At 39.2% G+C, this 14,000-nt stretch overlaps 1 protein-coding gene across 9 annotated transcripts in view; it reads left to right on the top strand.

Annotated features, from left to right (window-relative positions):
• Window positions 1-14,000, top strand: part of AOPEP (aminopeptidase O (putative)) — a 553,954-nt gene that overhangs the window by 516,168 nt on the left and 23,786 nt on the right. For 5 of the 9 annotated variants that reach the window (XM_072596909.1, XM_072596911.1, XM_072596910.1 and 2 more), the window contains one exon: window positions 949-3,530. The exons of 1 other annotated variant lie outside the window; for it this stretch is intronic. The gene's annotated coding sequence lies outside the window, so the exon portion shown is untranslated. Of the gene's footprint in view, window positions 1-948; window positions 3,531-14,000 lie in introns of those variants that run through there. 3 more of the 9 variants (XR_011964391.1, XM_072596914.1, XM_072596915.1) reach the window with 2 other exon arrangements.

Below are 14,000 nucleotides of genomic sequence, written 5' to 3'. Positions count from 1 at the left end.
AGATGGTTGAGGAGTTTGGTTCTATGGACAGAACTGGGAACATTCCTGTTTGCAGTTCTTCTCCATCCTCCTTCATAATCTTTGTTGCATTCCCACTCTCTTACTTTTCCCTGCCTCTTGACCACAGCCTGATGCAGAGTGAATTCTGAGGCCCTGTGTGCCCATTTTTTAAAATGAGAAGTCATCTTGGGGGTTGATTGCTGATAATATTAGGGACTTGGTGGAGGGTGGATTCAGGTGAAATGGGTTCCTTCTCTCAGGTTGACCTGTCTCAGCTTTTAATAATAAAAAATTTCTTCTCCACCTAGAAGAGTGCTACATGGACTGACTACTCAACCTCCTTGGGAGTATTTATATGAAAAACTAACCATACTTCAAATGCTAAAGCCTGTAAATTTATCTGGTTGTGACAGCCTTGACAGTACCACCTTTTTTTGTGTTGCAGTCATAATGATGCATTTATAACTCTTTTTTTTTTAATTCAATGCAAGATCCTCATTGAACATGGACTAACCACCAGCAGAACAAACAAAAAACCCAACCCAAACCACTCACCTGTTTGGTAAATTAACAAGTACGTAAGATGGAGACAGTCATAGTGTGAAAGCCTTGTTGTGCAAGTATGAAGTCATGAGGACACCACGGCTTGCTTACGTGCTCTGGCTGCTTGGGTTCCTGGCATGCTGATTTGTGACTTAAGATTAAAATCACATTGCCAGGGATTACCACGCAACCATGACGTTGGCTGCTCCTCCAGAAGCCATAGATAATGTCCATAGGTGCGCAGAAAAAATACCCATGCAGTAAAGCTTACTTGGAAACAAAAGAAAGAAGCAACCGTGGAAGATGCTCTCCAGCCCTTTAATAATGCTCAGACGATGACCTCTCTAACAAGGTGCAGAGCTTAGCTGATTGGTGAACAGTAATTGATTTCCTCTTTGTTCACAGTGGCTAAGTTCTGCACCTGAAGAGAAGGTGAGATGGGAACGTTAAGTGTGAACCTGATTGGGCACTAAGATTGCTGGCTGAGTCGCACCCATTTTCTAAGAGATGCGGGTTTAAAAGCCATGTGTGTGGAAGATGAGGAAGAGACTGGAAACAGAATGAAGAATGTGCCTCATCCTGCCAAGAGTATAAGGCTCACATGCAAGGACTTAGGCTTATCTCCATTTTAGAACCTTTGCTAATTGGCCTTGTCTGGAAGGGAAAGCCTACTTGGGTGTAACGAGAACTATTCTTGTGAAAACTTGAGACCACAGAGAAAGTCTTAGAGGTCAGTGAAAGTTGTATAATGGTGTGTATGCGTATGTGACGCTTCTCAGAGGATTGCTCATCGTCCAGTGTGATGGTTTGGCAAAATGTCCTTTGTGTTTGTAGCCTCGACTCCTTTAGTCTTCTCCAGTGATTGGCTGGTTCCCAGCGGAGCTTCCAGGTAGCGGGTAGCAGGGCTGCTGTTCTGAGTTGTGGATTGGACCCGCCCTCCGGTGCCTACTGAGCTGATAACAGTTCTGATTTTACACACTGGCTCAGTTCAGCAGGAACAGGAGTCGAGCCCGAGAGCAAAAAAGACAGCCCCTTTTGTAAAGGGACCAGAAGTGTACCTGCCAGGGTGAAGACGGTCCCAAGCACCTACTGCAGCAACGTGTTGGAGAATGCTAGTGGTTCAAAGAACAAGGGGGAAAAAACCCAACAACTGAACGCTTCCATGAGATACTTTTATGTATATCGTTTGCAGAATCAACAAAACTGTATGGATGTGAAAAGAGTGTACGTAAGCCCCTAAAACTTGAATTTGGTTAACTTAAAGTGATTTTTTTTTTTAGCATCATATAGATTGGATTTCTTTGTCTCCTGTTATTTACATTCTCTAAAAACCACAAAAATATTTACAGGTGTTGTTTTATTACATTTCTACCAAAAGAAACCTTCGCTGTAATTTCTTTCATCCTGTAACAGTTCATGTGATAGTCAAGCTTATATCGTGTATTTTGAATGCAAAGCAGTAGGATTGCAAATCCCAGACTTAAAGTTATGGGCTCTAGGCACCATTCTCTTCCTGTGCCCCCCAATGAATCTTTTTTTTCCCCAAAGCTGAATGTCCAGGAATACAAAGCCACCTCTTTACTGAGACCCTTTACAAGAATTCCTTCGTTGGGACCGAGTAATAAATTTTATTGCTGTTTCCTTTGCAGGAAAGATCACAGAGAGATTCTTTTAATATATCTGCTCCTAAACCCTGGTGGTACTAGGATTTCATTGACCCTGGACATCAAAGGAAGGATTATATGACTGCTAAATCAATCAGCTGACAAGAAACATTTATTTCTTTTTGCTTATCTCTCCCATAGGCTTCTTTCAACTGAACATGTAGAAAAAGAAACTCCACACACAAGCTTACATATATGCTCACACACAGGACCTCAGTGTGAGAGCTCCAGCTTATTCCATACAACATGCCCACTCCAGAGTTTTGCGTGTGATTCTGATCTGTCATGACAATCTCTTTCCAGACATTCAAGCATCTGGTAAAACCTGCTGAAAAGCACTGCTTCCTTCAGCATATGGGACTGAATAGATAGAGTTCAAAATGTCCAGAAAGCACATGGTTTCTATCGAGTGGGGCCAGCCAGTGACCAGATGTATTCAGTATTCTTCCTCCATGCCATTTCAGCCAATTGTTCCCAAATTGTTTTTGGTAGATATCCACGTTTGGAATTTGGTTCTGAATTTTTCCAGGTATTTTTTTAAAAGGGTTATTACCCAGATACACAGAAAAAGTTTAAAGTGTTCTCTACATAAAATATAGTGTACAAAAAGCTAAAAGATCTCCCGCTAAGATGTTTCTTTACAAACATTACTGCCTGAGTTTTCACAAATTATTGATGTTCTTAGAGACCTTTCCAGTGGGGGGGAGGGGAAGACAGTGGATTATTTAAGATAACTTGTGTTGAAAGGGAAACAGTTTCTTCTGATCTGAAAAGGATTCCAATTGGATTTATTTCTTCATTTCCATGGGAAGAGATAAAGACATGTTTTTAGACCTTAATGCAAAAAGAGCACTTTCCCTCTCTTGCCAGCAAGCCAACCGCACTTGACCTGGGTCTGTAGGAGAGACTATCGGTGCTTTATCAGGAATCACCAGCTTGTGATGACTACATCAGAGTCTGACTCTCTCTCAAGCCCCAGAGCAGAAATGGAAAGCTGCACCTCAGAAGGAGAAAACCCAATATTTGTTTTAGGAGTCTAGGATTTGGCTATTATCCAGTTATACAAGTCCTGGCCAATACTTTCTCCTTTAGAAGCCCTTTGTGGGCAAAGCATCAGGTCTAAACCAACTTGCCCATAATACTCAGAAGATTTTTCTCCAAAGATTTGCCCTGTTGAGCTTTGCAAATAACACCATGTTTACCATGTGCAAATGTCTTTAATTATCTTATGTACCACAATAGTGGGAAAAATGTGTAAATTAAGTTTTATATTATTGTGGGGTGTTTTTTTTTTAATAAAACTAATCTCCTTTTATAAGATGACGATAGAATGAATTTCTTTTCTTCGTTATTGTGTGTCTGTGGTTGACTGTCTGATGTGAAATGATGAAGGGGTTACATGGTGTATGAGGCAAAGATAACTTTTATTTAACAACGTTTCTTTGGCAGTTTTTCTGTTGTGTATTGAACCCAGATCAGCATCTACCTCAAATGGAATGGTAGAAACTAAACGCCCCAGTGTTTACTTTCCAGAAATCAAAGCCAAACCTTTCTTTTTGCACCAGTCATTAAGGCAGAGCCCTGCTGGTGATTTGGGTAGGATTGTACGCAGGGGTCTTTTTTAATCCTCTTTCTCTTTTATGCCATGCTTCACCAAAGTCCCCAAACTTGCTTTTAATTACCTGGGTTATGGCCAGTCAGCAACTTTAAAGTTCAGTCTTTCAAACTCAGTAAGGATTATGAGATAGTCCCCTACCCTGCTGAGACAGCTCCTGCACTGGCTATCGAAGGAGTGCTGTCATCAAATGGACTTCCAGACTGCTATTCATTAGAGTTTTATGCCCCATTTCACATGTTTTCACAGAGGTTATGTGGAGTACAGCTTTGGCTACTTTTCCTTTGTGGAAAGAGCAAAAACTTAGAAAAGCTTCCAGGTCTAAATACCAGGAAGGGATTCAGAGAGGACACATATATGGCCACCTTTATATACTAAGGATTTTCTTGGAGGCAAAATAGAAGACAGGATTTAAAAAAAAAAAAACTTTCAAAATTGTATCCAGTAGGTGGGACCACTTCCTAGTCCTTTGGGATAAAAAGATTTTATTTTACGTCTTGCTATAAAACATTTATTGTCAATAAAAGTTATATCTGTTCTTGTTTAAAAATTATGTAGCACCAAGGTTATGATGTTACTAGGGGGGTAACCGCCAAAGCATAGCTTTCAAAATCAGGACAATAGCGTGGCTTGGAAGTTACCAAAAATGCATCTATTTGCCCTTGATCCTCAATATGCCGCTTAATCCGAAGCCATCCTGCCAAATGTGAGTCACTCATAGGAAGCACTAATGTAATCCTAATTCATGCCAGGTATAGAGAACTTGACTATCATCTAGTCAGCGTTCTTAACTGTTTTTGTGTCATGGACCCCCTCTGGCAGTCTAGTTAAACCTGTGCACCCCTTTCAGAACAATGTTTTTAAATCCATAAGGTAATATCCTTTTTTAGGAAACCAACTATATGAAAATGTAGTTATCAAAATACTTTAAAAAAAACAAACAGACTTAGATTTAGAACTGGAGAGAGAGCCAATGTAGTTTTTGAGACAAAGAATTCCAATTGACCTGGAATTTTTTTTCTTCTTTTTACCACTTTTGTATTTTATTGTGGAACTGAGTTTGACTCCTTTATGTCCAATACCTGAGTGGAAGAGGGGAAGTCGCACACAAATATAAAAGCACTGCATATGACTTTTACTGGAAATTAATTTTCTACATTAGATGTGACTATAAAATAGGAGTGATGCAGGATTATTAGAAATAATACCATACGCAGTTGCAGCCTGTCCAGGAAAAGAGAGAAGAGTGTGTAAAGTGCTTCTCAGCCTGGCTCAAGAGGAATTAAAGGGACTGAAATTGACACACCAGAAGGCAGAGACATTCTGAGAATCAGCAAAACCTAGCCATAGAGGATAAGTTGAGATTTAAAATCTGTCAAAGAAAATAACAAAAGTGACATACTCTCCCATCAGAGGGTCATAGAATATTCAAAGTATATTACTGAATCATTTGATTCTCCTATTTTATTAGTTGGTGACTAGGTTTACCTAGGAAAAGTCTGAGAAGTACTTAAGTATGAATACGTGTTATCAGAAATGGGAGGTGGTTTACTCAGAGCATCTCTATTTTGTACTGCCAAGGGACCTTAAAGGTAATTTAATCCCATCTCTTCATGTTACATAGGAGAAGAAAAGCCCAGAGTGGTGATGGGACTTGACCATGGCCCTTATAGATAGTTCTTGGTAAAGCAGGGATGAGAACCGTATTCTATGGCCAGGAATTAAGATCCAGGACTCTTATAAGATGATTTGCTATGAAATGGAAAATAGCACTATAAGTATAGAAACATTTTCAGCAGAACAAGCCAGTGACAGTAATAGCTAACATTTATATAGCACATTTTTAGCAAAGTTATACATGCATAATATATATATATGTTTGTGTGCATATGTGTATTATATATAGATGTATATGTGTGTATAGATGCATCTATACACACATGTACATTTTATAACCAAACTAAACAGCATGAAACCTTGGGAAACTTAGTGCTCTCCTCCCACCCCCAACTACCTGAACCTTGTCCAGAAATCAAAGAGTAGTTCTCAAACCAACTCAATTAGTTTTAAAGCAGAGGTTCCTTTGGTAGATTTCAAGTGAGGTGTGTGTCTGTGAATTTAGATGGGGGAAAATATTATCTTTATTTTCACTAACTTTTGGTTTCTTTGGGGTTTTTTGTACTTTATTTTGTGCATTTAAAAACATTCTTTTTTAATATATAATTTATTTTTCACTTCTTAACATTCACTTTCATAAGAATTTGAATTCAAAATTTTCTCCCCATCTCTCCCCACCCCACACCCCAGGACAGCATGCATCCCATCCAACCCCTTCCTCCAGTCTGTCCTCTCTTCTATTAATCTTCCCTTCTTCTATCCTCCTTCCCCTCTATTTTCGTGTAGGGCAAAATAGATTTCTATACTCCATTGCATGTATAGCTTCATTTCCAGTTACATGCTAAAACACTTTTTAACATTGATTTTTAAAGCTTTGAGTTCCATATTCTCTCCCTCCCTCCCTACCCTCATTGAGAAAACAAGCAATTCAATATGTCATACACGTGTGACAATGCAAAGCACTTCCGTAATAGTTATGTTTTAGAAGACTTACCACATTTCCCTCTGTCCTATCCTGCCCTTCATTTATTTCATTCTCTCCAACTGTCCTCCCACAATAATGTTTGCTTCTGATTATCCCTTTCCCCAATTTGCTGTCCCCTTCTTTTATCTTAGATTTCCATATCCAGTTGAGTGTGTGAAAAACATTATTCTTTGAAGGGGATCATGGACTTCACCACATGGCTAATGGGATTTATGATACACAAAAATATGTTATAAAGAATACATAGGATGCCCAGATTTTCATAAAAGATTGAATTTGATTTTGGAGAAAGGAGGGAATGATTTGAAAGTAGAAAGTAGAAAGATAACTAGCTAATATCCGCAGGCACACAGAGAAGACCTATTGAGGATAAAGATTATAAGTTCCATATATTATACTTAGTATTGTGTTAAATGATGTTATACATCTACAACAAGAAAGGCCCATTTAGTAATGGAGTTACAAAGATAGAGCCAACACAGGTTTTGATCACGTCATCCTTAGATGGGGAAAGGACACATAGACAAAGAATGTAAGAGGGAATGAATGGGAAGGTTCCAGGGAGCATGCTCTGAAAAATTTTAGGAGAGATCCCCTTCATGAATTAAGATATATTAGGATGGCTTTATGGAGGAGGTTTGGCCTTTGAACTGAGTTCCGAGTGACACCTTAGGAAAGTGGCTATTTTTTAGTGATAACCTGATTTTTCACCAAGTAATGACTCTATTCAGAATCTGTGTAGAGTGTTCCCCTAAGTAACTATTACGGTATTGACCACCTCTAATATGAGAATTTTTTTTAAAAGCAAAAACATAAGGAAGTGTAAAATTATTTGAAAGCAGGATAAGACAAAAATACAAGAGTGGCTAGTTATAACTACAGTATACTTACCAGTACATGCAATATACTTAGATTGGTTGCCAATTCAGACTTGGGGAAAAAAAATTTCCAGTTGAGACATAGGGGAAGAGGATTGCCTTTGAACTATTAGCTCCAAGGCATAAAGGTGAAGGAGAGAATGCTGCATAGAGGAAATGTCTAGTAGCTCAGTGTGGCCAAATTGTAGATTGAGATTAGTTTGGAGAGCGAATAGCTGGCCAACAAGGTGGTGCCCAAGAATAGGATTTTGACTTCTGGACCAGAGCTTAAAATATAGAGAGGAATGACCTTCCTGGCCAGAGATGAAGTACACCTCACTAACAAAGGCTGGTAGGCATATGTTTGCCAGGTATCATAGTTCTAAACAACAGTGCTTTAAATTGAAAAAGATGGGGGTCCCTGAGCTAGATACCAAAGAGAGTAGCTATAACGAAGACCGGAAGTTGAATCCCTCAGAAATTCATAACAAACAAACCCCAAAAAGGAGACAATAGTAAAAATTTGTTTAAAAAATAGTAATTTACCCTGAATTTCTATATGTCTATGCAAATGATCAAGTTTATACCAAAAACAGTTCCTAGTTACGGAAAAATTTGACCCCATGACCGTTATTGAGACTTGGACAGATCAAAGTTGGAGCAGGGTGGGGTGATGGTGCATTGTATAATTAAGATGTTTTCACATAAGGAAATTCAGCAACCATAGGAGGGATGGATGCATAGTGGTAGGCATATGGGTAAAGGTTATGGAGATGGAAATAAACAGGTTTGTCACTGAAGTATACTAGAGACCACCTGTCACCTAGTACAGTGCCTAGCACTGAGCAGATACTTAATAAATGCTGGTTGGTGAATTGAAAAAGAAAATTAGTTTAGGAAACAGATCACAAGTCTGGCACTGAAGCATGATATAGTAGTGATGGGGGATTTAATTATCCAGACATCTGCTGAAATTGTCTGCCAAAATCAGAATAGCTAATAACTCTTTTTACTTGCTTTAATGATAATTTTATCCTTCACAACATGAAGAAATCAACAAGGGAAAATTCTTCTCTGGATCTGAGTGTTGTTGGAGGTAGAAATGATGGGAAACCTGAGAAGTGGCCACTTCCCCATAGGGTTGTGATGGAGCAGAGGAAATCCAAGGATAGGCTTTTTTTGCATCCTAGATGTCAGAAAAATAGGTTGCAGAAGAACAGTAGGTAAGGTCCCATGGACTGAACTTCTGCATGGGAAGTCAGACCGGAAGGAATGGTAGAGTGAACAAAACTGATGATACAAAGGGAAATGATTCCAATTAGAAGGGGAAATGGGATTTGTTTGAAGAGATTAATGTGAATGCATGGGGAATTCAATAATGAAATTTAATAGAGAAGTATACAGAAGATGGAAGTGAGGCCCAGTAATTGTGAATGAATCATGGCCCTGTTCTGAAAAAGTGTTGGATGCTAAACCTCAAAATGAGCCAAGGCTGACAAGAGAAGCTGAGGAACACCTTTCCTCCCCCCAAAAAGAGACTTTTTAAAGCTATGTATTGAAGGGATAAGGAAAGGATAGGACCTCTGGTTGCAGTGGATGGAATGATGACATAAAATGATAACAGCAGGCCTAGCTGCTACTTTTTATTTTGCTTCTGTTTTCTCTACCAAGAAGAATGGCCTTTGTTCTGGATGTGACAGAACAAAATGGATAACAAAGAAGTGATGCTGAGGATAAGTAAGAGAAAATAAGCCACCTGGACTGTATGAAAAACTGGCAGGTATGGTTACTGAGCCATTGTAATATGTGAAAGATCATGGAAATAATGACTGGAAAAAGGAAATTTGTCCTGATTAAAAAGAAGAGCCTGACAACACTCAGCCAGTGCTATTGACCTAAATCCTTGGAAAATTCTAGAATGAATCATTACACAGCTGGTTGGCAAATAGCTAAAAGGGGAAATTGTGATTACAAAGGGCAGAGTGACTTTGTCAAGAATTTGTTGTTTGGTCATTTCAGTCATGACCGCATTTGGGGTTTTCTTGGCGAAGATACTGGAGTGATTTGCCATTTCCTTCTCCAGCTCATTTTGCAGCTGAGGAAACTGAAGCAAATAGGTTAAGTAGTTCGCCCAGGGTCACATAGCAAGGAAGTGCTTTGATTTGAACTCAGGTCTTCCTGACTCTGCAGCCTTGTCAATAATAGATCATCCCAAACTAATCTTATTTCCTTTTTTTTTTTTTTAATGTTTATTGATTTATTTTACAGGGTAGATGTCAGAAACTGTCTTATCTAAGCTGGTAGATGAGGGCAATAATTTAGATACGGTTTACAAGGGGAAGTGAAGGGACCACACATTTACTGTGTGCCTGCTATGTGCCAGACATGGAACTAAATGTTTTCTAGATGTTATCTCATACCTATATTTTATCAGGGCTTTTGATAAGGAATTCTTGTCAAAATAATGGAAAGATATGGACTGGATGTATCAGTGTTCTGGTAAATGTTTAACAAGTGGCCCTCATGAGAGAAAAACATGTATGCATGACACTTTAAGTTTTCCAGACATTATTAATATTTTCTCCATCACTCTAGACAATCAATAAAATAATGAATTAAGTCTTAATTTGTAGCATGTACTGATTTTCAAGGTGTAAATGCTCACTGAATATTTACCAGTGGGCTCTTACAAGCTGATATGAGTTGGATCCAGCATTGACTAAATGCTTGTAGAATTGGATGGATGTACAGATTCAAAAGGACACTGGTGGTCCTGTAGGTGGCACTGTAGGTAGAGCTTCCTGGAGTCAGGAAGACCTGCATGACCCTGGGGTTAACCCTATTTGCCTCAGTTTTCTCCTCAATAAAATGAACTGGAAAAGGACATGGAAAACCGTTTCAATATCTCTGCCAAGAAACCCCCAAAAGGGCTCAGAAAGAATCACATATGACTGAACAACAACAAACAGATTCAAAGATTCATCTTTAATGTATTGATGCCAATGTGGATGGAAGTCTCCAATGGAGTGTCCCTGAAAGTACTTGGACCTTTCCTGTTTGAAATTTTTATCAGACTTGGAAAATGATATTTAGATGACATGTTTATGAAGTTCTCAGATGACTGAGCTGGGAAGGATTACTAACAAGTTGGAGAGTGGTGGGTTCCCCATCTCAGTGTTTTAACACTGAGCAGAGACAGTATGACTGCTTTGGAGCATGCAACAGTGATTCCTATGGGGTATATACTCTAGATGCTACCTAAGATTTCTTTAAATTCTGTGATTCTGAATGACAATTGGAATCCAAAAAGATTTTAACAGACTATAACATGAGACTGCACCTAAAAAGATCAAATTTAAAAAGAGATAAATGTTAGGTACAAAAATCAACTTCACAGAATATGGGGAGACATAGTTAGATGTTTGGAAAAGATCTGGGGGTTTTAGTGAGCTGCAAAAGCTCAAAATGCAGTCTTTTGAGTGAGTCAAGTAAGTTAACTTGATCTTGATTTGAGAGGAATAACTGTAGAAATTACGAATCCCTCTGTTCTCTGCCCTTATCAAACCTCATCTGGAGAACTGTGTTCAGTGCTATAAATTGGAGAGCATCCAGAATTGTGAAAGGCCTTAAGGTTTAGTGCCTATATCACCAACGTGATCTTCACAGCGCCTACGGCAGCTATGAATACGCCAGCACAGTTCTGAATCACAAAATAGTACAGACTCTGCACATGGAAGACAGAACCAAAGCATTTATTCAAACACCAGAAAGCCGAATCCCAACACCAGAAAACCACATCTGTCATAACAACAAAAAAATCCATCATAGTAACCAAGAAGTCTATACACATCAGGCCTTCCCACAAACAGGCTCCCCGAAGCAAAATGCCCTTCTCTCACTCACAGCAGGCTGCCTGCTTCCTCTGCTCTTCCCTGCTCTGACTAGTGTGACCAGCTTCCTCTCAGCTCTGCTCCAGCTCCACCTCTTCCTGTTCCACCTGTTCAGCAAGCTTCTCCCACCCCAGGCTTCATGTGACTGAAATTCATGTAAATTAGGCTTCCATGTGACTTAAACAGGTCACATATTAATGGATGGGAAAGATCTTCCCATTCCATTAAAAATACATTAATTCCATTAAAAATACATTAACAATACAGTATCCCCTTCAATTGTGTTGTATTGATTTTGTACATATTTACATAACAATATAGAACCATTCTTGTACCCCAGGGAGGCTGGGGTACTTACCCTTTCTAATTAAAGGGATCCTCAGCCTTAGACCTACTCATATTGACCAGGTTCAGTTCTAGGAGATCCTGGCCTCTAAAGAGAAGTGTCAAGGTCCTTGGTCTCAAACTCTTTGGCTCTTCAGAGCCCTGAGTAAATCATGTAGAATTTGTAGCTTCTCTTGAGTCTGAAGTCTTCCAAAAAGAGGAGTAGAAAGGTATTTAATGTGCAGTGTAGATGAGGTCTGGGACACAAAAAACGTACATTGAGGAGAAGTTTTCCTCTCCCTTTAAAATTACTGTAACTACTCACCACATTTTCATGAGAGTTGAGGGAGTAGGGGAAGGTCCAATAGAACGTGGGCTGTCTATTTCATCCTGAAGAGCCAAGTATTTCAGTACTGAGCCAAAACATTCATGGTCTTACTAAAAGTGGCCCAATGTCCCACAATTCACGAGGCTGGGGAGAAAGGGATCATGTCTGTTTACATTCATTGTACTTATGTGTGGATGTGTTGTCTTCTGTGGTAGAATATAAGTTCTGTAAAGATAGAAGCTATTTCATTTTTGTCTTTATGAATAACTACTACCTAGCAGAGTGCCCAGCTCACAATAGATGTTTCATAAAAGCTTGTTGATTTACTAAGTTCACATCATGTGAGTATTGGTTGACCAACCAGGAGGTGGAAGGACAATACACAGAACATTTTTTGACAAAGGGAGTGACATTTGTGAATGAAAAAGTAAATACTAAATGCTTATTATGCGACAAGCTCTATGCTAAGCACTAAGGATACCAATAGAAAAAAGGAAGGCCATTCTCAAAAACCTCATGTTCTAGCTAGGGGAGAAAATATGTAAAAGAAAATTCAGCTGCAAGGCAGATGGGAATTCCCAGAAAACCAAAGGATAAATGGCAGGACCTAAGGCCTATAGGGTAGATAAATAGGTCAGGAAATGTTGGATGTTTAGCCTGGAGAAAATAAGACTAAGGGAGAACATGATATCAGTGTTTCAGGGTTTGAAGAGCTGCATGTGGATGATGGACTTGCCTCAGAGGCCAAAACCAGAAGTACAGGTGGAATTTGCAGAAGCAAATACAGGCTTGATGTCAGAAACAGTTTCCTAACAATTTTAAGAGTTGTCCCAAAGTGGAATGGGCTTGTTTCATGGAGTACTCCTGTGTGGCAGAGGCAAGGAGGGAGAGGTTTTTGAGCAAACGATGTATGACCACTTCTCAGGTATGTTGTAATGAGAATTTCTGTTTGAAGTTATTCTAGATAGTCTCTGAAATCTCTTCTACTTCTTACATTCTGCGATTCCATGTGCTTCTAAAGAATTTTAGATCAGAGGTCCTACCTTTCCTCTCTAAAAATCTAAGTTTGCATTTTAGATTGTGCACAGGTTTCCTCTTCCCTGACACAAATTCTAAAAGGAGAGGTCTTGTCATTTCCATGCTAGTTTCTTCCTCATCTTTGATTGATGAGAATCAGATCCAGAACTGAATTTCCCTTTTATTTCCTCCACCTCTTGAATGAAAAAGAATTTAAAAACATGATCAATGTCTCTGCTTTTGACAGAGAAAGGCAGAGCTCTAACAGATGGCCAGGTAAAGTAATCCCCTGTTACTACTATGTGATTGATGCCTCTGAACCAGCACTGAGATAAGTTTCCCAAATTCATCTCTTTTCTCTTCCCGAGCGACCTGTGGTATATAATCTCATGTTTCTGCTTCAATTGGTGTTCATCCAAATGGTGTTTGGTGTGGTTCCTTCAGTTGATTTCTAGATTTACTTAAATGAATAAATATTTTTACATAAAATGCTACTTGGTAACTCTCCATGTTCCTTTTGAATGAGGCATATCCTTCTAGAGTCTCTCAGTCCTGGATTTCATTCCAAGTCTCATTGATAACTCCAAGGTCACATTTGCCTCCTTCCTCTAGAATCTCTAGTTCGCTTTGCTTGTTACCTATACTTTGTTCTTTTGTGCAGGGAAATCTGAAATGTTTCGTTTAATTATTGTCTGCTTTCTGGGATTTTGTTTCCTGTGAATTTCTCTGCAGCTCTCCTCACATTAGAGCTACTCTCTGAGGCATGTTAGTTTGATAGATATACGCAGGAAATTTCCTTTCCCTCCCCTTTTCCCACTTCACTTTTTGATTAGATTTGCATGACTAGAGAAATGCCTTTTTAACAGCCTTGGAAATATTCCATCCTTGACCTGGAGTCCTCTTGTTGTTCAGTCATGTCTTAGTCTTTGTGAGCCCTTTTTGGGATTTTCTTGGCAAAGATACTATAGTGGTTTGCGATTTCCTTCTGTAACTCATTTTACAGATGAGGAAACTGAGGCAAATAAGGTTACATAACTTGCCCAAGATCACATAGCTTGGAAGTGTCTGTGGGCACATTTGAACTGAGGAAGATGAGTCTTCCTCACTCTAGTCTTAGCACTTTATCCACTGTACCACCTAGCTGCCCCCATCCTGAAACC

This window comes from Notamacropus eugenii, chromosome 3, assembly GCF_028372415.1.
Source record: "Notamacropus eugenii isolate mMacEug1 chromosome 3, mMacEug1.pri_v2, whole genome shotgun sequence".
In the NCBI taxonomy this organism is placed as follows: Eukaryota; Metazoa; Chordata; class Mammalia; order Diprotodontia; family Macropodidae; genus Notamacropus; species Notamacropus eugenii.
The sequence above is the reverse complement of the archived record's forward strand: the minus strand, read 5'-3'. Positions and strand labels throughout refer to the sequence as shown.